Source organism: Adiantum capillus-veneris, chromosome 15 (genome assembly GCF_014529385.1).
Source record: "Adiantum capillus-veneris isolate H3 chromosome 15, ASM1452938v2, whole genome shotgun sequence".
NCBI classification, from domain to species: Eukaryota; Viridiplantae; Streptophyta; class Polypodiopsida; order Polypodiales; family Pteridaceae; genus Adiantum; species Adiantum capillus-veneris.
In genome coordinates, this window is record NC_140945.1 from 84,974,247 (window position 1) to 84,999,192 (window position 24,946).

Consider the following 24,946-nt stretch of genomic DNA (forward strand, 5'->3'; position numbering starts at 1 on the left):
TCTAATTCATTGGAGGAACACAAGCAACACCTCCAGTAATATTTCAAGTTTTAAGAGAGAATAAACTTTATGTTAATCGAAAGAAAATGAATTTTTCTTGCAAGAGATTCAATATTTAGGTCACATTATCTCTCAAGATGGAATCCAAATGGATCCATCCAAGTTAGAGGTAATAAAAGGATGCCTAAACCAGGAATCTTCATGAACTAAGAAGCTTTATAGGTATGTGTGCATACTATAGACGCTTCATAGAAAATTCTCACAAATTGCGGGACCATTACATGACCTAACAAAGAAAAATGTTAGGTATACGTGGTCTGCTAAAGAAACAATGCTTTCGAAAAGCTTGAAAGAAAACATTATCTCTCACAGTGCCTTACACTACCGGATCTCTCAAAACCATTGAGTCCAATGTGATGCTTTGTGTGATTGCCTTGGGCTGTTTCTGCTCCAAGAAGCACGCCATAGCTATGAGAGACGAAGGCTCGACCGTGTTTGACAAGCTCTACATAACAAAAAGAACTCCTTGCAGTTCAACATGCCTAGACTCATGGAAGCACTATTTATTGGGACTCCTTATCAGCGGCGAGGATCACCAAATCTTTAAGTACTCCATAACGCAGACCAATGCTCCAAGAAGGGCACGCCATAGGCTATGAGAGTCGAAGGCTCGACCCTGTTGAGCAAGCTCTAGGCATATACGAAAAAGAACTCCTTGCAGTTCTACATGCCTTAGACTCATGGAAGCACTATTTATTGGGGACTCCTTTCATTCTGCGAACGGATCACCAAAGTCTTAAGTACTTCATGACGCAGACCAAGCTTTCGACAAACAAATGAGGTGGGCAAATTTCCTTTCGCAATTTCATTTTCATATTGCTCACATTGCTGGCAAGCATAATCAAGTAGCCGATGCACTCTCAAGACGACCGAGAGTGAATGCGGTTTCCATAGCAACTCACAATGATCTATCTTCAATGATAGATGAGTATGCTATTGATCCCGATTTTAGAGATGTGATTTCAGCCCTTGCATTAGGGAAGAAAGAAGAACCATTTACTTTACAAGATGGTTATCTTCTCTATGGCAATAGACTATGCGTTACTAACTCACTACGTGAGAAAGTAATGTATGAATCTCATGCTCCCCCATATGCGGGGCATAGAGGGATTCAGTCTACCCTAAAGGGAATTGAAACATATTTCTATTGGCCTACCATGAAAGTGAACATACATGAGTATGTTTCCAAATGTGTGGTATGTCAAAAGACAAAATTTGATAGAGGGAAGCAACTTGGATTGCTTCAACCCTTGCCAATCCCTAATTCACCATGGGAGAGCATATCCATGGATTTTATCTTTGGATTGCCTAAGTCTATCCATGACAGGTTCAGTAAACAAGCTCATTTTATACCTGTCAAAAAGACTATCAAAGCCCATCAAATGGCAACCCTCTTCATTTCACAAATTTTCAAGTACCATGGCTTGCCAATGTCCATAGTGTCGGATAGAGATCCTAGAATGACCAGTAATTTCTGGAAGGGTCTCTTTGAGAATTTAGGAACAAGGCTAAACTTCTCTTCGGCCTATCATCCACAAACTGATGGCCAAAGTGAAATAGCTAACCTAACCATTCTCGATCTACTAAAAGCCTATGTAACGGAAGTAGATCAAAGATCCCAATGGGAGAAGTACTTACCCTTAGTAGAGTATGCTTACAATAACACTGTACATACTTCCACAGGAAAAGCACCTTTCGAGGTAATTGAGGGAAGATCAAAAAGTCCCTTGCTACTTAAGGTACATGGGAAGATCTTCGCTGCAGATGAGTATAGCCGAGACCTACAAGAATCTTTCCAAAAGATTAAGGATGCTATCTCTATCTCACAGCAAAGGCAAAAGGCTGCTGCTGACAAGCACAGAAGAGCCCAAGCCTTTAAAGAAAACGATTGGGTCTTGTTAAAGTTTCCCAAGGCTCGATTAAGGCACACGACGGGCAAGAATCCTACGGGCCACCAAAAGTACTATGCTAAACTAGCAAAAAGGTACTATGGTCCCTTCCAGATTCTTAGGCCAATCAATGAGATGGCCTATCAACTTAAGTTGCCCAATCATTGGCTCATACACAATGCTTTTCATGTGAGCCTATAAAGCCTTACAAAGGAGAGCCACCTCAAGAACCAACTATTGAAGACCCACCGGAGATCGAGGACCACGAGGAGGTGCTGCAGCCCGAGTCCATTCTCCGACATGAAGACAAGGTATTAAGAGGCGGTAAGACTATCCGACGATATCTTATTAAGTTTAAGAATTATCCTTTTGAAGATGCTAGATGGATGCAAGGCATACAATTAAAGGATAACCTAAACCTTGTCAATGCTTACAATGCTTCCCAAGAGTAAGCAAATGTACAAAATGTTAAAAATGAACAAAAATTTTTGTCTTATAAGACTCTCTTTTTCTTTATTTGTGTTTTTCTTTATTTGTGCACAAAAATGAAGTAGTATGCATGCTTAGATCAAGTTTGCGGAGACGACGTCTCCCGAACACCAAGTAGAGCTTGTCACTCTACTATGGAAGACTGATAGGACTAATGTGCAGACATGCTTGCGGCAGCCTCAGGCTCTCAAGCGCCAAATGGACTAGTCATCCATTATGGAATGATGTCGTAGGGTAACATAGGGATCCTCTACCCGCTAAAGAAAAGGACTCATGCATATGCTTTATCTTCTCTACACCATAGTCGAGGACGACTATGATTTCAAGAGAGAGGTAATGTCATAATAATCAATATCTAATTCTCCTAAATGATTTTCTCATATTAAACTGATCATTTAATGTGGGGAAGTGCCAAGGGAGAAAAAGCTAGAATATTGGTTAAGCTAGCAGACCGGCCACAGTAGGGATCCAAAGGAGGGAAAATAGGGATCCAAAGGGGGGGCCATCTGCAAAAGAGCCATGTGAAACAATGGGCCAAAAAGACCCTAAGGTTCAGCCCATTAAGACTTCCAAAATGCTAAGGTTCCAAAATTCAAAGGTTGTGTCCAAAGGTCAACCCTAGGGAAAATTGGATGCTTAGTGTGTGCCCTAAAAGTCTTTGCACATCCCTACATGGGAGGGGGCGAGCCCCAAAGCTAGGGGATGAGAGAGAAAGCCACACACACACACACAGGCTCCCTTTACACAAAGGGAATGAGGGACACATGTCAGCTCCCTAGGCCAGATGCCCACAAGGTGTGCCCAATTCCTATTGGAAGACCCTTGAAGTGGACCAATGAGAATTAAGCTAGAGTAAATCTAGTTTAAATAATTTAAAAACATTTAATAAAAGAAACCAATGAGAATTAAGTCTCCTAGAAGACTATTGGGCAGTCTCCCAAGGGGTCCAATGAGCATTCAGGAGCCCATGGCTTGCCTGATTCCTATTGGCCAGGAGGCAAAGGGGTCCAATGAGAGTTTAGTTTAATTATTTAATTACCTAAAGCTCTCACAAAAGGGAAAGGGGGACACATGTCAGAAGGCTATCACTTATGCTGCTTAATTCCTATTGGCTTGACCTGGGGAGGTCCAATGAGGCAAAAGCCAGACCTAATTAGCAGCTAGGGCTCGCCCAAGAGAGAGGGGGGGCTGATTTTTGCTTGGCATTGACACACACACACTCACACTTGACCATGTGTGAAGGAAGAATACTCTATCTCCTCCCAAGCTTTAATGGAGAGCTCATCACCTACTCCAAGCTTGTGAGATAGAAGCCTACATCAACACTCTCTTGGCATATGGATGCAAATCCAACCAAGAGCCAAGCTTCAATGCATGCTCATCTTCTCTACCAAGCTAATTACTAAGCTAAGCTATGCTAATATGAGTGATTATGTGAGGAGATGTACATCTTTCTCGTAAGATACTTCTTTTCTTCTCAATCTACTCTCATACCCTGCTAGCTCTCACCATCTTCGAAGGTGTGTGAGGTCTTGGGTCTGAGAACGGGGATAATTCAAGTTGTGTTTGATTAAGTGTTTTGCTTGGTGTATGAAGCTTCCATCTTCATTGCACTAGCTAGTCTTGAAGGAACACAAAGAATTGTATTGTACAATGTCTCTCTTGATGGGAGAAACCATAATACAAAGCCTTTTGGAGGGGGGACCGGCTCCATGCAAATCCGGTCCTCAACTGTTGTCAATAGCTTAATTGCTCTCTCTTTTGAAAGTATTGTCGATGCTATCTAACTAGGTGTTATGATTTTTGTTGCTCTCTCCACCCAAGCACTCTTGTAATTCTCATTAGGAATCTATTCTAATGAAATGCCCACTATATTCATGCTAATTTCCGCTACACATAAGATTTTAGGCCATTAAATGTTACACGTGCACTCCCAGGTGTACATGGCAATGCATGTAGCAGACAAAACCCCTTTGCCTCTTTTAGTTCCATAGTTTCTTCTCTGTCTACAAACCCACCTGCCTCCATTCCGAGGTAGCCTGTCAGAGAAAGCTTTCCAATGCCGCACTTGATCAAAGCACAAGCCATGGAAGTTCTCAGCCCAATGAAATTTTTCTACCTGATTGTAAACCGGACGGGGCCTCCATGTCCAAGCCAAAAGATAATGTGGAGATGGATGAGCAACTTGAGAAAGATTCAGAAGCCTTGCATGGTTCTTGCTCAAAAAATCAATCTCGATCTCTCTTTCTCTCTCGATCTCACTCTCGCTATCTCTCTTTCTCTGTCTCTCTTTCTCTATCTCTCTATTTTCTAGAGTCTCTCTCTCTCTCTCCTCTTCTCTCTCTCTCTCTCTCTCTCTCTCTCTCTCTCTCTCTCTCTCTCTCTCTCTTTCCTACACACACACGATTAGAGAGAGAGAGAGAGAGAGAGGGGGGGGGTTGGGGGGGGGGGGGGGGGGGGCATAATACTTGCGCAGCAGGTGAGGCCAAGATTTGAGCAGAGCGTAGGCGAAAATGGCCCCTGCTGCTCGCGGGTTTCGCATTTTTCCCCCAATTTTTTTTGCGTCGATATACGCGTCGCTATAGGTGTCGATATACGCGTGGGAAGTAAATCCTTTCCACGCGTATATCAACGTACATATCGACGCGTATAGCGACGCCCGCTAATTTCGTCGATATACGCACGTCGATATCTCCATGTTGTGTTGTAGTGATGATAGAATCTGTATGCCTGATGACAAGTGCTAAAAAATGAGAGATACTCTCTGCTATGTAAATAGGCAGAGTGGAACCCCGTCAATGCAGCAAGTAAAACATCAAGGTGTCAAGCTACACACATATAATGCAAAAAAGTTTATTCTTGAAAAAAGGAACACACCTTACATAAACTACAAATGAGAAATACAAGCTACTTGAACTTTGTCTCCTCTTGCTTCCATGAAATCGTAGGGAGTGTGATGAAGCACTACTATCAGTTGTTAAATATACATGTCAAAAGCAACACAAAACCTTTCCACCCATCGAGGTGTATCACCTTAATTGCAAAACACCACATGAGTGATTTGTATACTTCAAATGTGCACCTCAAATGCAAACTTCAAAGTGGTTAGAGACTACAAACCTGCAAAAGAGGCCATGATTAACAACCAATCCAAGTCCAATAAAGTGTTCCATGCAGGATGAATTCCCGCACGAACATGATCCTCCGTGCTCCTATCCCACATGGGTGGGACACCATAGCCACCCATCCATCCTCCATATGGAAGGTCGAGGAAAATAAAATCGGCAACGCAAGCAACCGACTTGCTGTTTCGCCTATGAACAAGATCACTTGGATGGGCCTTGAGCATATGCTCATGAATCATAGCCCAAGATGGATACCTAACTCCCAATGAAAAATATCCAAAAATGGCAATGTAGTCCCCAGTGAGAGCAATACATTGATCAAAATCATGTCTAATATGACCATGCATTGAGACATATTTGGATAATCAAATGAAAAGACACGACGCAATTGACAAGATCCACCAATATCGAAGAAATAAATGACACAAAATTAGACAAAGAAACATAATAATTGACTATAAAGTGTAATGATGTTATTAAGTACAGGAAGTACTACCATGTGAGGATGGCATAACCTCTTGCATCAACTCATCTGCAACAGTGTCTGCTATAGCTTCCTTTCCTATTTGAGAAATCCCTTCTCAATGAAAATATTTTAGAATTACCAAGTTTATAAATTCAAGGCAAAAGATGTGGATAAGTTTATGTATCTTTACCTGAAGATGGTACTCGTACTTGTGTAGCCGATCTAGGAGGAAGCCTTGCACTTGCGGCTCCCGATAAACCTGGCAAAGAACTACCTCCAATTGCATCTTTGAGATCTCTCTCACACAAGCTAGAGCATGGCCTTTATCCATGTCCATCCATCACAGGCAAGCTTCAATCTCCCATGAAGAAAGCTTATGTAAATTCTTTGAATACATACATGAATCAGGTATGTTCAATTCTATCCACTTTCTAGCAAGTAGTGGAATCAAAGGAAGAATCTTTCGCGACACCAAAAAGTTCAAGAATCTTGACAAAAAAGACAATGGATGCATTATACACTTCTATAACTAAAATGTATTTATTTACATTATGCCTTGAAAACAAAAATACCTGTATGCCAATCTTTGTGCAACCATATGCAAATTGTCAAGCTTTTTGAGGGCTTGTTTATCAACATCTTTTGTTCTCATTTCCAAAGATACCTCCAAAGGAAAGAGATGTGGCCTAGCCTCAAGCTTTATCTCTTCAAAGTAGAACATAAGGCTACAATCAGCTGATAATACAATATCTCCACATGTACCCAACATATATGTCACCAACTATGAGGCTCTATCATAGACCCTAGCCAAGAGACCCTCCCTATGAAGCCATCTTGAGTGGACACAAAAACAAATTTAAGAACAATTTAATACTTGATTCAAAGCATTAAGACCGTGAAATGAAAAGTCTCACGTTTCATAAGCAACATCTTCTTTTTTAATGCCCATATGTTGTCCTAGTGAGATTGTCCACCTCTAAAGGAGATAACCAAAATAGCCTGTTTTGTATTGACATCCACAATAGCAATCAAGTTAATCTTCTCTAATATTGCCCAATTTCCAAGACCCCCCGCAATGAAAAGACTTTTTCAAGCCAATCCAAATCCAAGTGTGGATCCACAATGTTAAGAAGCTTACCAAACAAAAGAATATGTTCATCAGAAGTGTGTAATTAAAAACCATACTATGAACACAACAAAACTTACAACATAAAAGAATACCTTTCCAATCTTGTCACTATACTTTGTAGTGAAGTTGTGATAGATTTTATCCTCCTCTTTCTTTAAATCCTCTTTAGCCAAGCTTTCACGAGAGAGATGATCAACCCTTATTTTATATTCCTTGGTCATGTGCACTTCCAAAAGCTTAAGGAATTAACAATCATTGCAAAATTGTATCTATTGAATATAAGAGAGAGAAAAAATTCTACTCACATCATACACAAGACGTGCAAGCTATTTTTGTGTCAATGGATACCAAGGTTCCTCACCCTTAGAGTAATATTTTGTGACATTTTCTATCAATTTTTTATCTTTCTCTGGTAGGGCTTTCAAGTACACATTAGGATCAGCAACACAAATGTGAATCAAATTCACAATCTCATCCCGAAGATGTGTAGTGACAAGAGAATGGGAATTTATGCTAGTCACACCAAAAAGAAATCATTCAAGATTTCATATTTGTTATTTTACAACTCCATTTTGAAACTCTTCATTGACCTCATTCCACAATGGATCCCACTCCTTCATAACCTCATCTACATAAGATTTACTGTTCAAATGTATAATAAAAAGAAAATCCAAGTAGATTGCAAAGTAAAATTGAAATGTAATTCTCACCTGTGACCTTTTCTTCTTCTTTATGATATGTCAACAAGAAAACAATGAAGGACCCCTTTTCTTGCATTTAACCTTCTTTAGCAAAAGATGACTTCAAACCAATTAAATTGTCTCTTAAACCTCAAACTCTTGCATATGGATAAAGACGACAAAGAGGGATAGTGGGGCACTCAGAGCAGATAAAAAGTCTAGTGGAAGCCAAAATATCTGCACCTTTATGCGTAAATGCATTAATTTCATCTTTTGGCTCAGTAGTAGCTGCAGTAATCTCATCTCTTATCTCTCAAGGAACTATCTTCAAAATACTTTCTTCAACTACTAAGATGGGATTTACCTCATGTTATGAACCTTGTCCCATCTCCGGTAACATCACATCGTCCTCAAGAAAATCCTGACAGGTTCCCATTTTCGTACCAAACAGATAGCTGATTTGGTTTGTAGAATCATATGCTCCAATTGGCACGGTTCAAGTACCCTCCTGCTAGAACAACCTCTAGATCTTGGACTGCAAAAATGCCATAAGGACACAAAAGAGTTTAGAAAACCAACACTGACATAACTTTTAGTGAGCTCAAGTAATACAAAATTGGCCATGGTCTCCTTTGTGTATTGGACAAAATTTCAAATAGTACATAAGGATCCTCATGATCCACCTCACTTGAGGATTTATAACATTTGGAAAACCAGTTAAAAAAACACTGCAAACAAAAATCCGTTCAATACTTGCTACTTCCAAAAATTCTCTCTGCACAATTAAACTCACCATGAAACACACCATAAAAAACACAATGAAATAATGGACCTGTGTTGACGCAGATCCCGTAGGCTACTTTATAGCAAAGCTTCATGGCGAAGCTAAATCCTCAACTAAGTGCATCCTCACAATGCAATCCTCACAAGTGAGGCAAATGGCAGCAAATGTCCAGGTGGCCCCGGTTGGCACAAGTCTGCACGTGCATAAAAACAATCCTACCTAGTAGATGACTTGCAACTAGAAAACATTTCCTTAGCATGTCCCCAATTATATGATGCAGTCCGAAGGGATCTGCATTGATGCAGATCTTTCAGCTCCATCAATAAGAGACTATGTGCGTGAGAGAGAGAGAGAGAGAGAGAGAGAGAGAGAGAGAGAGAGAGAGAGAGAGAGAGAGAGAGAGAGAGAGAGAGAGGGGAGAGGAGAAAGAGAAGTTGAAAATGTGTGTTCCATTCATTTTTTCATACCACTCAAGTCAAGAGGCTAAAGCATTAAAATTTTAGAAAAATAACTCTATGAACTCAGCATGTACATCCCTTCACGTGAGAAACATCTGCACTTACTAGTCATGAGAAGAAAAACTTCAAGATTAGCGTTGGCATAGACCTATCACCCTCAAGGACAATGCTCCCAACTTTAAAAATTGACCCTAACTAATGTGCAAGGGGATTTGCATCGACACAGATCCCTTTGTTATGGAATTGATATCTTATTATTTATTGCAGCTGTGTGACAGGTGGAAAAGGCTTGACCGAGCTAAGCTATTGCAAAAGAATATCATATTTTATGTACATTTTAGTATTCAAGTGCTCTTTATGAGCCTTGGCCATTTATGACCGGCCGGCGAGTTTGTTTTTACTTTGACCATTCAAGAATCTATAAATTAAATACGTGCACGAGGGAAATGGTCACTCTTGCACGGGGGGAGATTGCACCAAGTGTCTGCGTTGCTCTTCTCATCTCTCCTCTCTTCTCTCTCACCATGCCCGCGTAGCACTTCGCTTTAGGAGGTGCACCTGCACGTGCTCTCTCAATCTCTCTCGCTCTCAGTCTCTCTCTGTTCGTGTATCTTGTGATCATGCGACCACATGATTGTGCCAGGTATGCCGATTAGTCTATTTTATGATGTTTATTGTGTTATTTCGGGTATTTTGCAGGGAGCCACGACTTTCGTTTGTGGAAGTGGTATCAGAGCCAATACAAACCCTCTTGGGAAAGCAAAAATCATAATAGCAAAGAGAGTCGTGATGATCATACTGCAAAAGTTAACTTCCTTTCTAATATCATTAACAAGGCGTTGTCCTTAATCTTCCATTCTCTTTTTTTTTTTTGATAAGTGTGAATGCTATGTGACTCCACTAATGGACCCCCTAGATTAAGGGAATCGATTAGCTCTTTTAAAGACTACTTTAGAATTTAATTATACGAAGATTCACGATACGAGGATTAGTGAGAGGAGCACATGCAGAAAATCTTATGCAAGTAGAATAGGTTGCATAATAAGTATATTGTAAATAATAATAATAGTAGTAGAGATCTATAGAGATACCTTATTAAAAAAAAAAAAAAAAATAGGGCTTCTGTCGGCCCCAAGCAAGTTGCAGCCCTATAGGGCCTCTTGATCTTTGTCCATGTGTGGTGTCAGGCCTTTCGGGTGGCTTTGACTGTGCGAGGCAATCTGTGAGCCCCTAAGGAGGGGAGCCGTGCAAAAGAATGGTGGGAGACCTTCGTGGGAAAGTACCATAATAGTATTGACCTTAAAGATAGGACTTCAAGGAGAATTATTGAGAGGGCGTCAGTAGAAGATCAACAGGAGTTGCCCTTGTAGTGCACCTCTATATATGCCTTCCAACAACAACGACCAGTAGCGCGAATGACGTCAAGAGAGGTTGGCGTCCGTTAAAGCGGTAGGAATAGTGAAAAAGGGGGAGAAAATACATAAACAAATTTATATATATACATATATATATATATTACTCAACGGTTGTCAGCAGTATCACCCGTAAAGAGAGCGTGCAGGTAACGAGCATGCAGACCAATGGCAGCCGTCCTCCTTTACCCCACTTTTCTCTTGAACAAATGGAGCAGAACTCCACCCACAATATGCATGCTATTATTCCAATTTCCAAGCCACTCACCGTTTCTCTCTCGTTCTCCATCACAATTTCATTACAGGCAGTGCCTCTGAAACTCACAAGCTCTATCCTGCCTCGACTTCCCTACTTTGCGCCTCCTATTTTCCCACCAACCTCCCACCTGTTTCGGCATACTGGCAGCACCCACCCTCGCTCAGATGCATAGTGGCAATAACTACTAGTTGCATACACCCACCCGTATTCCCATGCATGGTGACGGCACTCACTCACAACCGTCACCTTTTGGTGGCCATGCAGCTTCACACCTTCACACCCCCCCCCCCCCCCCTCGCCTTTACTTTGCGGCTCCATTTTCCCCCACAACCACCCACACTCAGAGCGGTAACTCCATCACATGCAAAATCAAACTCTATCTCTCTCTCTCTCTCTCTCTGCAGCCGCTCGACCAACCACACATGGAGACTTATACCTCTCTCTCTTTTGTAGTTTCCCAGATGCCCACTCCCTGGTGGCTGTGGAGTGCCAACCCACAAGTACACACAACTTGTCTCGGGCGGCTTGTTGCAGGGGTGCAGCACGCAGCCTCCCACCCCTTGTGCCACCCCTCGTTTGGTGCATGGAAAAACAGCATGACAAACTCTCTCTCTATCTTTCTCTAAGTCTCTCTCTCTTTCGCTTAATTAATCTCTGTCTCACACACACACGCACACAACTATGGCGCGGGCCTATTGCATGTAGCGTTGCCTGCAGAGCATCCAAAAAAAAAAACAGACTCACTACCACTCCCATCTCAAAAGTGAACACTCACAGTTATAGTCCACATGCGATGGAAATTAACTGCAATACTATTATCCGTCAACTATACTATCTCTCTCCCCTTCTCACGCTCTCTTTCATGACTATCCACTAACAAAACCTCTCACTTTCTCGATTCTGGCGAGTCTCGCGGTTTGAGGAACCCATGCGTGGGCTACCTGCTGCACACCTTGCCATTATGGACACCCAACACCTGCTCCCATTCTCTCAGAATAGATATCGAGCCTTGACAAAGTTTGCAGGATTCGGATCAGACAAACAATTTTCCGCGAGTGAAGCTCTTCACTGTGGAGCTCCTTTTTCACATTAAGGCCATCATGTTCAAGTTTTTGGGCCTTTTTGGTAGTGGCCAAGAGAACCCATCTACAGCAGGAAACAATTTGGCAAGCAATGACTACATTCACACTACAGTCCAGCTGCATGTGAGACTAACTCGCTCAGGTCTTCTGGCTGTTTCTACAATATTCAATTGTCTCTCTCTCGCATGAGCCATCACCGCTGCAATACTTTCTTGGACGATCGTTAGGGCATCGATGAAGTTGATGATGAAGTTTTTTTTTTAATTTTATTTTTTGTTACTTCATTTTAATTTTTACCCGAACATTGGCTTAGATCCATAAGGACTGTATGAGTTTATTCCCAATTCCCATACGCTTTTTTTTGTCGTCGTTTAATATAACATTTCATTTCATTTTGCTATCTTTTTTCCCCCTCCCACTACGATTCCTTACTGTAGAGGACATTGAGTAAGTTCTGCAATTCGTAAGTGACAAACAGCATGACAAACAGCATGAGGAAGCGACCATTGCAATAATTTCTTAGATAAACACTCATTCTTGGGCATCCACAAGAATTGACGATGATGACGAAGACTTTAGTCACGTTTTTAGGGTTCTAATTTTAGTCTTTCACTTTACCTCAGTACTCAGACATTGGATTAGATTCACATTGATTGTATCAATTTTGACTCAAGAATGTAGTTTTGACCTTTGAAGGCGTTTAATGTAATAGTTTATTTCATTTCATTTCTCGCTCTCTCCCCCTCGTCTGTGGAATCTGACACCTCCACAACAATGCCCCCCCCTGCCTGGGACCACTTACAGAAGCAGACAACTACAAAACTCTTCCATGACTAACACAATACTTTTTGCGACGACGCCCAATGCCAGGTATTGACGGGACTTGACGATGACGCCGATGGTTTTAGTCTATTTTCGTACCCAGACATTGTATTAGATCCACAAGGATAGTCAATACATTGTATTAGATCCCCCGCCACCCCCTATTGTAAGGTTCTCATAATTGACGTCAATCATGTTATATTTTTGACAATTATGCAATGTATAATAATCCACTCACTCCTTTTTCAAAAAAAAAAATAGAGAACATGCATCTACCTAGAACTTAAACAACCCAAAATGCATGCCTTATATATAATTTGTACACTAGTCTCATACACTAACCACCCTCAGAATTGCAGCTTATCCCAAGCAATTTTGTTCCTTCTATTTGAACATGGTCACTGAGTTGAAAGCAGTTTTTCGATGTACCTTTCAACCAAAATTAAGTGCTTCAAAACTGTCTGAGCACAAGTTTCCTTGCAACTACTCATACACTCGATAAGTTCTTGCTATTTCTATTAAAATGTTCATAATTGTGTTCTATATTTATTTAGCATTCTTTTCAAATGAGTCTACCTAAATTTAAAATTACACACACTCTTTGTGCATTATATTTCCACTCTTCATGCCAATGGTAAGCAGATATATCACACATTCATGTCGACTTCTCACTGTTAACATGGCATGTCCCCTGTAATTCTATCACTATGATTGTTCCCATTTTGTACAAATTCTCTCCCGAATTATCAATTCTACAATCAATCGACTCCAGATCTTCCGGCTTTTGGCCATGTAAATTCAGTGTATGATTAGATTGTTGTTAAATTTAACACAAAGTTGTTTTTAGTGCTTTGTTTTTTGAGAAAATTTTTGCAGATAAATCTACATCCAATGTTCTCATATCAAGCCCCAGGTATGACATTGCTTAATGCATTCTGATAATACCCCTCTTGAAACATCATTATAATTATCCTTGATAAGCAAAATTTCTCTATGTATCTTTAGACCTAAAGTAATATTAACTAATTCACCACAAGTGCTTATCCCATCTCTTCTCTTGGCCCTTCCAAATTTCCCCACTATTCACCACATATCCTTATGGGCGAATCCTCTAGTTAATAGTGGTTTGATAAATTAATGTTTATTACATTTGATTTCTTTAAAGTGAGTCTTTTGCATATATTCTCACACCCCTACAAATACCCAAGCACCTTTGCAACAGGCAAGAATTTTTTTTCAGATGCTTTAAGACGACAAAACTTCCTTACTTGTTTACATGTTGCAAAATCCATTGTTTCTAATTTCATGGGTTCTACTTTCTTTGATTGGACTCTTATTGAGATGACTTGTCATTCACTACTTACATGAGGTTAGTTGGTGTGCAATGATCGCTAAGATTTGATACATGCTTTCACATTCCAGTCTATTCCAATTTCATATCAAATAGGTCATTTATTTTTCACTTTTTATGCCTAGACTAGTCCATTGGTCACATGCACACAAATTCGCCGATTTAGGCAGTGTGTCAATGCTCATCTAGTGCAGATTCGACGATTTAGGCAGCACAACAACAAACTACAGATTCACGCTTTTTGAACTTATATCAAATGTAGATTCGTCGATTTAGGAAGCATTAGTGCAGATTCGCCGATTTAGGCAGCACGTCATATTGGTGTAGATTCGTCGATTTAGGCAACACCAATCACAAAATCATGCTGCAGTGGTTGGCCACCACTGTAACTGGTACGATTTTGTTACCCGGGTACATAATGAAAGTGATTTGGATTTGGATTTATGCTGTGGAATTGGAATTGGATTGGGATTTGGTATTTGGTGATTATTATGGCAGTGTTTATGTGATGAGACTTGACATTATGAGATTAATGATGAGTGTGACTAATGATATCCTGATTCATCAGGGTATGACATATACTACTTATTCTAGTGGTATGGGACACTAGAATAGGTAGTATGTGGATGACGGAAGGCATAAGCTAATGTTGTTTAGTTTCATAAATTTTTCTTTTATTATGTGATGTTTTTGACACAACATACTAATCACTGTTTTTGACAAGTATTGTTTGCAGATTTTTATCTTCGCAATTGATGACAATTGCTTTCCAATGGAGAGGTATGTTATGGAATTGATATCTTATTATTTATTGCAGTTGTGACACGTGGAAAAGGATTGACCGAGCTAAGCTATTGCAAAAGAATATCATATTTTATGCACATTTTATTATTCAAGTGCTCTTTATGAGCTTTGGCCATTTATGACTGGCTGGCCAGTTATTTTTTACTTTGACCATTCAAGAATCTATAAATTAAATACGTGCAAGAGGGAAATGGTCACTCTTGCACAGGGGGAGATTGCACCCAGTGTCTGCGTTGCTCTTCTCATCTCTCCTCTCTTCTCTCTCGCCGTGCCGGTGTAGCACTCTGCTTTAGGAGGTGCGTCTGCACGTGCTCTCTCAATATCTCTTGCTCTCAGTCTCTCTCTGTTCGTGTATCTTGCGATCATGCGACCATGTGATTGTGCTAGGTATGCCAATTAGTCTGTTTTATGCTTTTTATTGTGTTATTTTGAGTATTTTGCAGGGAGCCATGACTTATGTATGTAGCACCCTTGGACTATTGCAGATCCATTGGACACAACGGAAGGGACTCGTGTGTTTGAGGTCCATGTTTGGGTGTAGGGGAAGGGACTCCTGTGTGCAGAGGTGTTTTAGTTTCAATCATCGGAGGTGTGTGCAGTGCTGTGTCGTTTTCAGAGCTGTGTGTAGAGCTGTTTCGATTTTAGAGCTGTGTACAGAGCTGTGTCATTTTGAAAGCTCAGTGTAGAGTTGTGTCGGTGCGCCCCTCGTGTTGCAACTTGCTGCACTCGTGCTGTCCCATTTTTTGACATCATGGTGATGCAGTCAGAGGCTTTCAAATGCATGGAATAGCACGCAATGAGGCCTTGAAGCCGACACAGGCTACAGCAAGTTGAACATAAAGTTTACATTGAGGCTAAACATTAAAGCAATCCCAAATGGAATAGTGAAGCCTTACACAAAATCAATCCGAAGGGATCCGCATCCTTGGACTGTGTGCATTAGAGTGCCATGAGAAAGACATGGCTATGAGAGGCGTACCTACCATGTGAGCGGCACGAGGACTGACGTGGACGACAGGATGAGGCTGAAAGGTGGTGTGACGACCAAGGAGGATCTTGGGAGCAGAGCGATCTGGCATAGCTTCTCCACTTCTCCAACACTCTCTCACTCACCACTTCTCCAACTCTCTCTCTCTCTCTCTCTCTCTCTCTCTCTCTCTCTCTCTCTCTCTCTCTCTCTCTCTCTCTCTCTCTTTGCCATAGCCACAGAGGTGTATATTGGAATTTTTAAAATCTCAAGCTATACTAGAATATCTTATTTTGGCAATCAAAAAAGATAATATAATAAAACCTCAATAATAAGAGAATCCTCTTCAAAAGATATTCTGCTCTCGAAATTGAAGAAACGTTCTTTACTCGTCATTTTGAGAAATTCGAGTCTTCGATGTGATGCATTAATGAGCTGAAAAGGATAAAGGTTTTTGAAATAGTATAAATTTGTTAGTCTTCTTTGAAATATAGAAAAGCATTGTCATGAGAACTTTCTCTTTAAGTGTATTCTTCACAATGTCTAGGCATATTACTGTTTCTGGACCTTCTAAATCACAGAAAAGCGCTTGTCATTATATATGATAAAAGATATATTGAACTTTCCACTGCTAATATTAGAAGTAATTTTACATTGGTACATTAATGTTTAGCCTTCATCCATTGACCCTATCCGGTGAGCAGGTGAAGATAGAGGTGATTGAAAAACAAGCATTGGGCAAGAAGGGTATTTGCTTGATCATGAATACTGTCCTTTCTACAAAGTTCTTTGCACCAGTAGCTTTGAGGCTCCTATCCCTTTAGATTAAAATCTAGATGAACCCTCAAAACCTATCACAAGTTTAATAGAAATGATCCGTGCATTTCCTAGACAGAGTTGATTGTTTCACTCCCTTAATCAAATCAGAGAGTTTGTCAAAGTAAATGAGCTGCCTACTTATTACAATGGATATGTGGCATTTAAGCTTCCAGATGTAGGTGACTCTTTTGGAATGACAAGGATGGAACAATGACATGATAGTCAAATCTAGACAGAGTACGTCACTTGTAGTTTGGATTCATTTATGGGTGTTGTGTGATTCAGCAGATGTATAGGACATCTCAGATGTGTTAATGTGGAATTCTCATACTACACGGGTTTCAAGATAAGTAATGAAGCTCATTCTTGGAAAGACCGATTATTAAAATCTCCACCATGTGGACTAGTATTCCAAGAATACGGCACTTTGAGTTGTATGCATTGCTCTCAAGTACCAGAGTGTGTTGCTATTTGCCCTGCCGTGATCTACTACTACTTGCCAAGAGATAAATTGAATTCCACAAGGTGTGTTCTTCATTTAGGGGAGCACAAACATCCTTGTAGACAAGGGAAATGTAGAGCTTCAGTGATTGAAATTGATGCACTGATGAAGAAACGTGCTACTATTGAACCATTCACAACTGCAAGCAATCATCAAGTGCATGACAACAATAGGAAATTATTATGGATAAATTAGTTGTGGAAGGTGACCCTGTCTCAGATTCCTTGGGTGATGATGAGTTTGCTTCCTTCTTGGATACAATTACTCCATTGTCCAATAAGCGAAGGACTGAAAGAACATTGGAGATTGCAAAAAAATCAAAGAACATTACCGCAAAAGGTTTGGAGGTTGTTCTTAAGCTTAAGAGTAAAAGTAGGTATCCTTACATTCAAAGCATTAGGCAAAATTTGGACTCACAAAGGGGCCCTTTAAGGAGTTTGACTTTACCTCTCTCTACCAAAACGGGCGCATGGATAATTTTTTGCAAATAAACTCCAAACTTGGCGGAGGTTTGACAGTTAGAATGTCCTCTTCAAGCTGTATCTACTGATATATAGCACCCATGAGATTCCTCATATTTTAGAAGATTCTTTTTTTGATTCACCTATGATCTGACAACTCTGTCGAAATCTAAGTGAATTAAAAAAAGAATCTTTTAAAATATGAGGAATCTCATGGTGTGCTATATATCAGTAGATAGATCTTGAAGAGGAAATTCTAACTGTCAAACCTCCGTCAACTTTGGAGTTTGTTTGCAAAAAATTATCCATGCAACCGTTTTGGTAAAGAGAGGTAAAGTCAAACTCCTTAAAGGGCCCCATTGTGAGTCCAAATTTTTCCTAATGTGTACTATTTCCAGGACAACTTGGGAAAGATCAACATCCACATGTTTTCAAGATGTCAATGAAAGGTCCTGGAAGTGGGGCTGACTGGGTTAATCGAATGACACTAGGTGGAAGCCTTGACAATATGTGGATCCATTTTGATCACGTTCATTGTGTAAATAGATGGCCAACAATGTCTACACATGTGTACGCCCCATTTGTTCGTGAATCAATGACCATTGCTACTTGTGAATTTGTTGTAGAGAATAAGTTTTCTCAAATTGAATTTTGGAAAATGCTTAATAAGGTTGTTGAGGATGTAGGCTTTGAAAAGCCAGAGTTTAGAGGCTTTATGGCTCATGAAGCAAATGCTAACTGGATTGCAGTTCATACATTGTGTTTTGTAGGTGCAAAAAAAGTCACACCTGGTAAAGAAATATCTTGTGCTTTCAGTGGGAGAAATCCATGATACGACACACAACCAACTGTATACGTCCTTCTTCTCAAGAAGAGCACAAAATTTTATGCCGCAAGTGGAGAAATGCCCCTTCAGAGAATCAAGCTGACATTTGCAAAGGGGCACTACGTTGATTTTGGACCACTGGTCATGCAATTCATGATGAGACTCCTTGTTTAGAAATATGGAAGGCTTGTGGGATGTTAGATTTTTTCATTGGGTGGCAGATTTTGTCCCATATGAGTCCCCCTATTTTGTGACTAATACAAATCTTTCCGAGACAAACATGCGAGCATTTATTGGATATAAGGAAAATCTCAACTTGTATAGAGGAAGCTTGTGGGACATGGCCATGATAGTGCTACAAATATAAAGTATAATCATATCTTAAAGGGTTTCGTACCTTTATGGTCAGGCTTGGAAAAATTGGCGAGTGCTTCATACATCGTACTTCTGGTGTACATCTGTGTTGTCAGCCATGGGTAAATTGCACATATGTAAAAATTTCCTAAAAAAGGAAACAAAGAGGGAACAACACGTGCTATATTAGAAACCGTAGAAGATTGTAAGGACCTGTTATGCAAAAACGACATTGACAAAATTTTGCACAAAATGAAAAAATAGCAGTACTGCATGTAGTGGAAACGAAGGCCGAAATGACCCGAATCAAAAACCCGAGCAGACTAAGCTCTTTAAATCTTTTGTGGAATTTTTGTTGACCTAAACACTCGCCAAAGCTCACATAAATTGAAGAAAGAGCAGCATGTGTTGTCTGGTGGCGACCCAGGAAGCAACCTACTCTAATACCCAATTGTATTAGTTGCAATAAAACCCACAAGCTTGAGAAGACAAAGAAGCTCAAGGCACACAATAGAGAGTATAAGGGACCTGTTATGCAGAAAACGACATTGACAAAAATTTTGCACAAAATGAAAAAATAGCAGGTACTGCATGTAGTGGAAACGAAGGCCGAAATGAGCCCGAATCAAAAACCCGAGCAGACTAAGCTCTTTAATCTTTTGTGGAATTTTTGTTGACCTACGAACACTCGCCAAAGCTCACATAAATTGAAGAAAGTGAGCAGGCATGTGTTGGAGCTGGTGGCGAGCCCGGGAGGAAGCAACCTACTCTAATACCAATTGTTGGGATTAGGTTGCAATAAAACCCACAGAGCTTGGAGAAGACAAAGGAAGCTCAAGGCACACAATAGAGAGTGTAGTACTTAGTGCTCAATGGAAAGATAGATAGCCATAGAATGATGGGCGTATATACAATGCGCAGGGGGGAAAACCTCCTAGTGAGTTAAAAAATGCCCCGGTCCTAAGTCTGTTCACATACATCACTTCCACATGTATCTGGTAACAATGAAGTCATGCAAACACCGGTGATAGGTATGCAAAATACAAAAAATATAACTTTTTTATACTTAGTTGTATGCACAGTCAAAAACATGTGGGGCTATAGCAACCCTATACTTACATTAGGAACACATTGAAGTTAGCGAGAAAACTAGATTGGTTGCATCAAACAATCTCCAGATCTTCAAACATGAAGCAATAGGCTTTTTGCCACATATACATGCAACTATGTTGTGAGAATGAATTACAACCCACCCTTGTATGTGCAAGCCCAAATATCCAAAGAGGGCATTTAGCCATATATGCAACCTCATATGTTGCCACAATTCCACCCTTGAACTCTTACCTTTGTACTAGACAATGCAACCTTAGGATGCTTCTTGATAAACACTAGGCACATGTGATGGTGGAAGACACATGAAAGCTTGCCACAAGCTTGCCAAATTCCAACTAAGATTTGCATCAAGTGTATCTCGTTATCCATACCATGCTCCCACTTTACATCTCCCATAGCATCCTTTAACATGTGGGCTCTACATCGTCCACAATCTTTGTCATATGATCACAAAGGCAAGGTACATGGCTATCTGGCACGAGTCGATGCACAAGGACATCTCACTTGTAAGACTAAGGATCTTGGATCGCAACCGTCTTGTTTCCTTTTTACACTTAGAGACTTTATAAAACATATATCATTGACTTGTGCTAGATATCTTACAACTTTCGTTGATAGGGCCAACTAATGCGGCCTGTAAATCTTGATTCATTAACCATGCACTAGAAAGGAAAAATCAGGATCTTTGTTTCTCCTTTTATTGGAATGTTTTGTTGGGTGATAGATGACTTATTGTCATTGATATTGGGGCCTATGGAGAGGTAATGATGCTCTATCTTTACTGATAGGCATTCCAAGCACCCTCCTGACATTGCATGTTGGGGGTTGAGGAAGTCCTTGCTAAAAGAAACAATTGTGTTGTAGCACGTGATGTATCCCAAGAGTTGGGTGTGATGGAAAACTTGCACATGTGTGGAGGAGAGCACAATTGTGGTGTTGGTTTAGACCCACTCGGCCATATAACTATGCTTGATGCTTTAGAATTTCAAGTTCATGCTGCCTCTATCTGACTCAAGTAGCAACATTGTTTGAGAGTTGAAAAAGAAACATTGTGTGTGTGTGTGTGTGTGTGTGAGTGAGAAAAAGAGAGAGAGAGAGAGAGAGGGAGGGAGAGAGAGAGAATTAGAATTGAAAGGGAAGCCCAAATTTCTTGAGGATTGCTTTAGTCACACGGAGTGAGAGAGAGACAGAGGGAGAGAGTGGATATTGGAATGATACAGGGAACAACACTTTTGAGGCCGATTGCATTAGTCACATTCTCTCATATTGTACAATTGAATGTATTTACATGCATTAACAGGCGGAGGTCGGAACCTTTTTGAAAAGGACGTGGATCCAGCCAGTCTCTCAGGGGAGGGCGAGGAGAGAGAGGTAGAGCACCACTAGATTTTTTCCTCCGGTTGTTTTCTATCCCAATTATCATCTAAAAAGTCCAAACATCTCACATAATTGCAAATGAACATTGTTGTGGTAATTCTTATTTTCTCATCGAAGAAGAAATTACAAACGCTTGAATATGCATAAATAGAGCGAGCCTAACAATATTTGTAGTAATTGAATACTTGATGAACTTTTGTATATCTTGAAACAACCCATTCCTCAAGATTTCACTAGTTTGGGACGTTGGCAAAGACCAACGTCCCAAACTAGTGAAGTGGCAAATGAGTCACACGACCCTAGCCAGATGATATTTGGGGTTCCAAATATGACATATCATAAAATAATATTCCATTATCTGTTGGAATCTCCTTGTGCGATCTTCCTTGGTACATTTTTTCACCAATGTATGCATGGAAAGCATCAAAAATCCCAACTATGCTCTCAACTGGTTGCCAGCCTGTCCTGTTCGATGCATAAATATTTGTAGCATGTCAAACATGATATCAACCATAAGCCTTTGGAAATAAACATGCACTGAATGAGATATTTGCTCAAAATACCATATAGCTGGGTCCATGTTGTGGCAAACTAGGAGGAGATGTTTGCAACCTTAAGTCTGCGTGTTAGAAAGCATGTTATATGAGGATCTCTTTCACCTGCTTTCTTTGTGCACACACTTTAAACTCTTTAACTTGATCCTTGAAAGCCTCCACAAAATCATTGCGTCGCCTCCTCGTCTGCAATAGTACCCAACTCTTGATAGTCATTCTAGATGGTATCCACGATTGATCATCTGTAGTATAACTATTAAAAATGGTAACAGAGTCAATTGTAGTGCTAGGCCTTTGAGAGGTAGTCATGGTGTGCACTAGAACCGATAATAGATTTAATGAAAATATGAAAAAGGGAAGAGAGTTTTGAGAGGGAAGTAGAGTTACTGAAAGTTAAATTTGGGCGGGAGCATAGATACTGGATAGAGCCTTCAATGCAAGTTTTGAAATTCTTTGGTACAAAGTTAGTACGGTTTACAAAAAGTACGCTTTGAAAGTGTGACATTATATAATTTGAATAACGATATTTTTGTTTTCCTTATTTTCTCAACGAGTCTCACTCTAAAATACTGATTTTCAAAGTAACATTAGCCTCTTCCTCATTGGTTGAGTGCCACTCTCTCTACTGAAAGGCCTAGAAGTGAGTCCAAAGTTCTCCTGATGTTTCAAATGAAAAAATGAACTAAAGTTGGGATTTAGTGCGGGATTTTAACCTTAGAAGCAAAAGCTCGAAGAGTGATTTATATGAAATTTCAACAAGCAGTTGATGATTGTTGTGACTCTGGAGATGATTCTTTGTGTGTGTGTGTGTGTGTGTGTGTGTGTGTTGTGTGTGTGTGTGTGTGTGTGTGTGTGTGTGTGTGAGAGAGAGAGAGAGAGAGAGAGAGAGAGAGAGAGAGAGAGAATTGGAATAAAGGGTAGCCCAAATTTCTTGAGGATTGCTTTAGTCACAACAAAGAGTGAGTGAGAGAGAAAGAGAGAGAGAGAGAGAGAGAGGGAGAGAGGGAATTTGTATATGAGGTCTAAACCTAACCATACAATACCAATCTAGATTTAAGTGCATGCTTTGCAAAGAGATTGAAATGGCCACAATGTGGAAGATAGTTTTTTTGTTCATGCAATTTTTGGGTTGTGTGGTTATGTCTAGAATTGTCACAGGAAAACATGTTTAGATGTTTTTGATGCTTGGTGCATGTTACTGTGAAGGTGAATCACCAAGGTGTATAGATATAAAGTATATATAAAGGTGAATATAGATGAAGTCATGCAAACACCAGTGATAGGTATGCAAAATACAAAAAATACAACTTTTTTGTACTTAATTGTATGCACAATAAAAAACATGTGGGGCTATAGAAACCTTATACTTACATTAGGAACACATTATTTTTTGATGCTTTGTGCATGTTAGCATGAAGGTGAATCACCAAGGTGTATGGATATAAAGTCTATATACAAATAAATATGGATGAAGTCATGCAAACACAGGTGATAGGTATGCAAAATACAAAACATACAACTTTTTTGTACTTAATTGTATGCACAATCAAAAACATGTTGGGCTATAGAAACCTTATACTTACATTAGGAACAACACATTGAAGTTAGCAAGAAAACTAGATTGGTTGCATGAAAAGATCTCTATATCTTCAAACATGAAACAATGGGTTTTTGTTCCACATATATGTAGCTAATGTTGTGAGAATGAATTACAACCCACCCCTGCATGTGTAGGGCCAAGTCTCAAAACAGGGCATTTAGCCATAAATGCCACCTCATATGTTGAAACAATTCCACCCTTGTACTCTTACCTTTGTACTGTACAATGCAACCTTAGGATGCTTCTTGCTAAACACTAGGTACATGTGATGGTGGAAGGCACATGAAAGCTTTCCAAATTCCAACTAGGAGTTTCATCAAGTGTATCTCCTTATCCATGCAATGCTCCCACTTTAGATCTCCCATATCATCCTTTAACATGTGGGCTCTACATCATCCGCAACCTTTGTCATATGAGCACAAAGGCAAGGAAGCTCTCACTACTAAAAAAATTGTGGTGTAGCACGTGAGCATTCCTAAGAGTTGGGTGTGATGGAAAAATTGCACGTGTGTGGAGAGAGTACAGTTGTGGTGTTGGTTTAGACCACTCGCAAATAACTATGTCTTGATGATTTAGAATTGCAAGTTCATGCAGCCTCTACCTGACTCAAGTAGCAACATTGTGTGTGTGTGTGTGTGTGTGTGTGTGTGTGTGTGTGTGTGTGTTGTGTGTGTGTGTGTGAGAGGGAGAGAGAGAGAGAGAGAGAGAGAGAGAGAATTGGAATAAAGGGTAGCCCAAATTTCTTGAGGATTGCTTTAGTCACACACAAGAGAGAGAGAGAGAGAGAGAGATAGAGAGAGGGCGGGGGGGGGGGATTTGTATCTTAGGTCCAAACCTAAGCATACATTACCAATCTGGCTATAAGTGCATGCTTTGCAAAAGATTGAAATGGTCACAATGTGGAAGCTAGTTTTGTTGTTCATGCAATTTTTGGGCTGTGTGGTTATTTATGTCTAGAATTGTCATAAGAAAACATGTTTGGATGTTTTTAATGCTTTGTGCATGTTTGTATGAAGGTGAATCAACAAGGTGTATAGATATAAAGTATATATACGAGTAATATGGATGAAGTCACACAAACACAGTTGATTCGTATGCTACAAGACGTGGTGTAGCATGTGATGTATCCTAAGAGTGATGTAAAAACTTGCACGTGTGTGGAGGAGAGCACAATTGTGGTGTTGGATTAGACCCACTGGCCATATAACTATGCTTGATGCTTTACAATTGCAAGTTCATGCTGCCTCTACCTAACTCAAGTAGCAACATTGTCACTTATTAAGTTATTTGTTAAAAAAGGACACTCGTTCCAAATATCAAGAAAAATACTCGATAATCTTTGCAACTTATTAAGTTTGTTTTTTATGTTTTCTCATTTGGATTGTTTCACACACTTAGTAGATCCAATGAAAATGGGGAGCTAAGCTTAATGATGCATTATTACTCCTCTTGTTTTATTTATTATTTTTACTTATAGTCGGCTAGTGCTAGCGTTATCATGGCTGCTTATGATAAAGGTGGTCAATGCTTTAGAATTGCAAGTTCATGCTGCCTCTACCTGAC

At 40.0% G+C, this 24,946-nt stretch overlaps 1 pseudogene; it reads right to left on the reverse strand.

The window, feature by feature from the left end:
• Positions 1-6,039: 6,039 nt before the first annotated feature.
• LOC147440998 (uncharacterized) lies at positions 6,040-10,890 on the reverse strand (annotated as a pseudogene).
• Between the last annotated feature and the right edge of the window lie 14,056 nt (positions 10,891-24,946).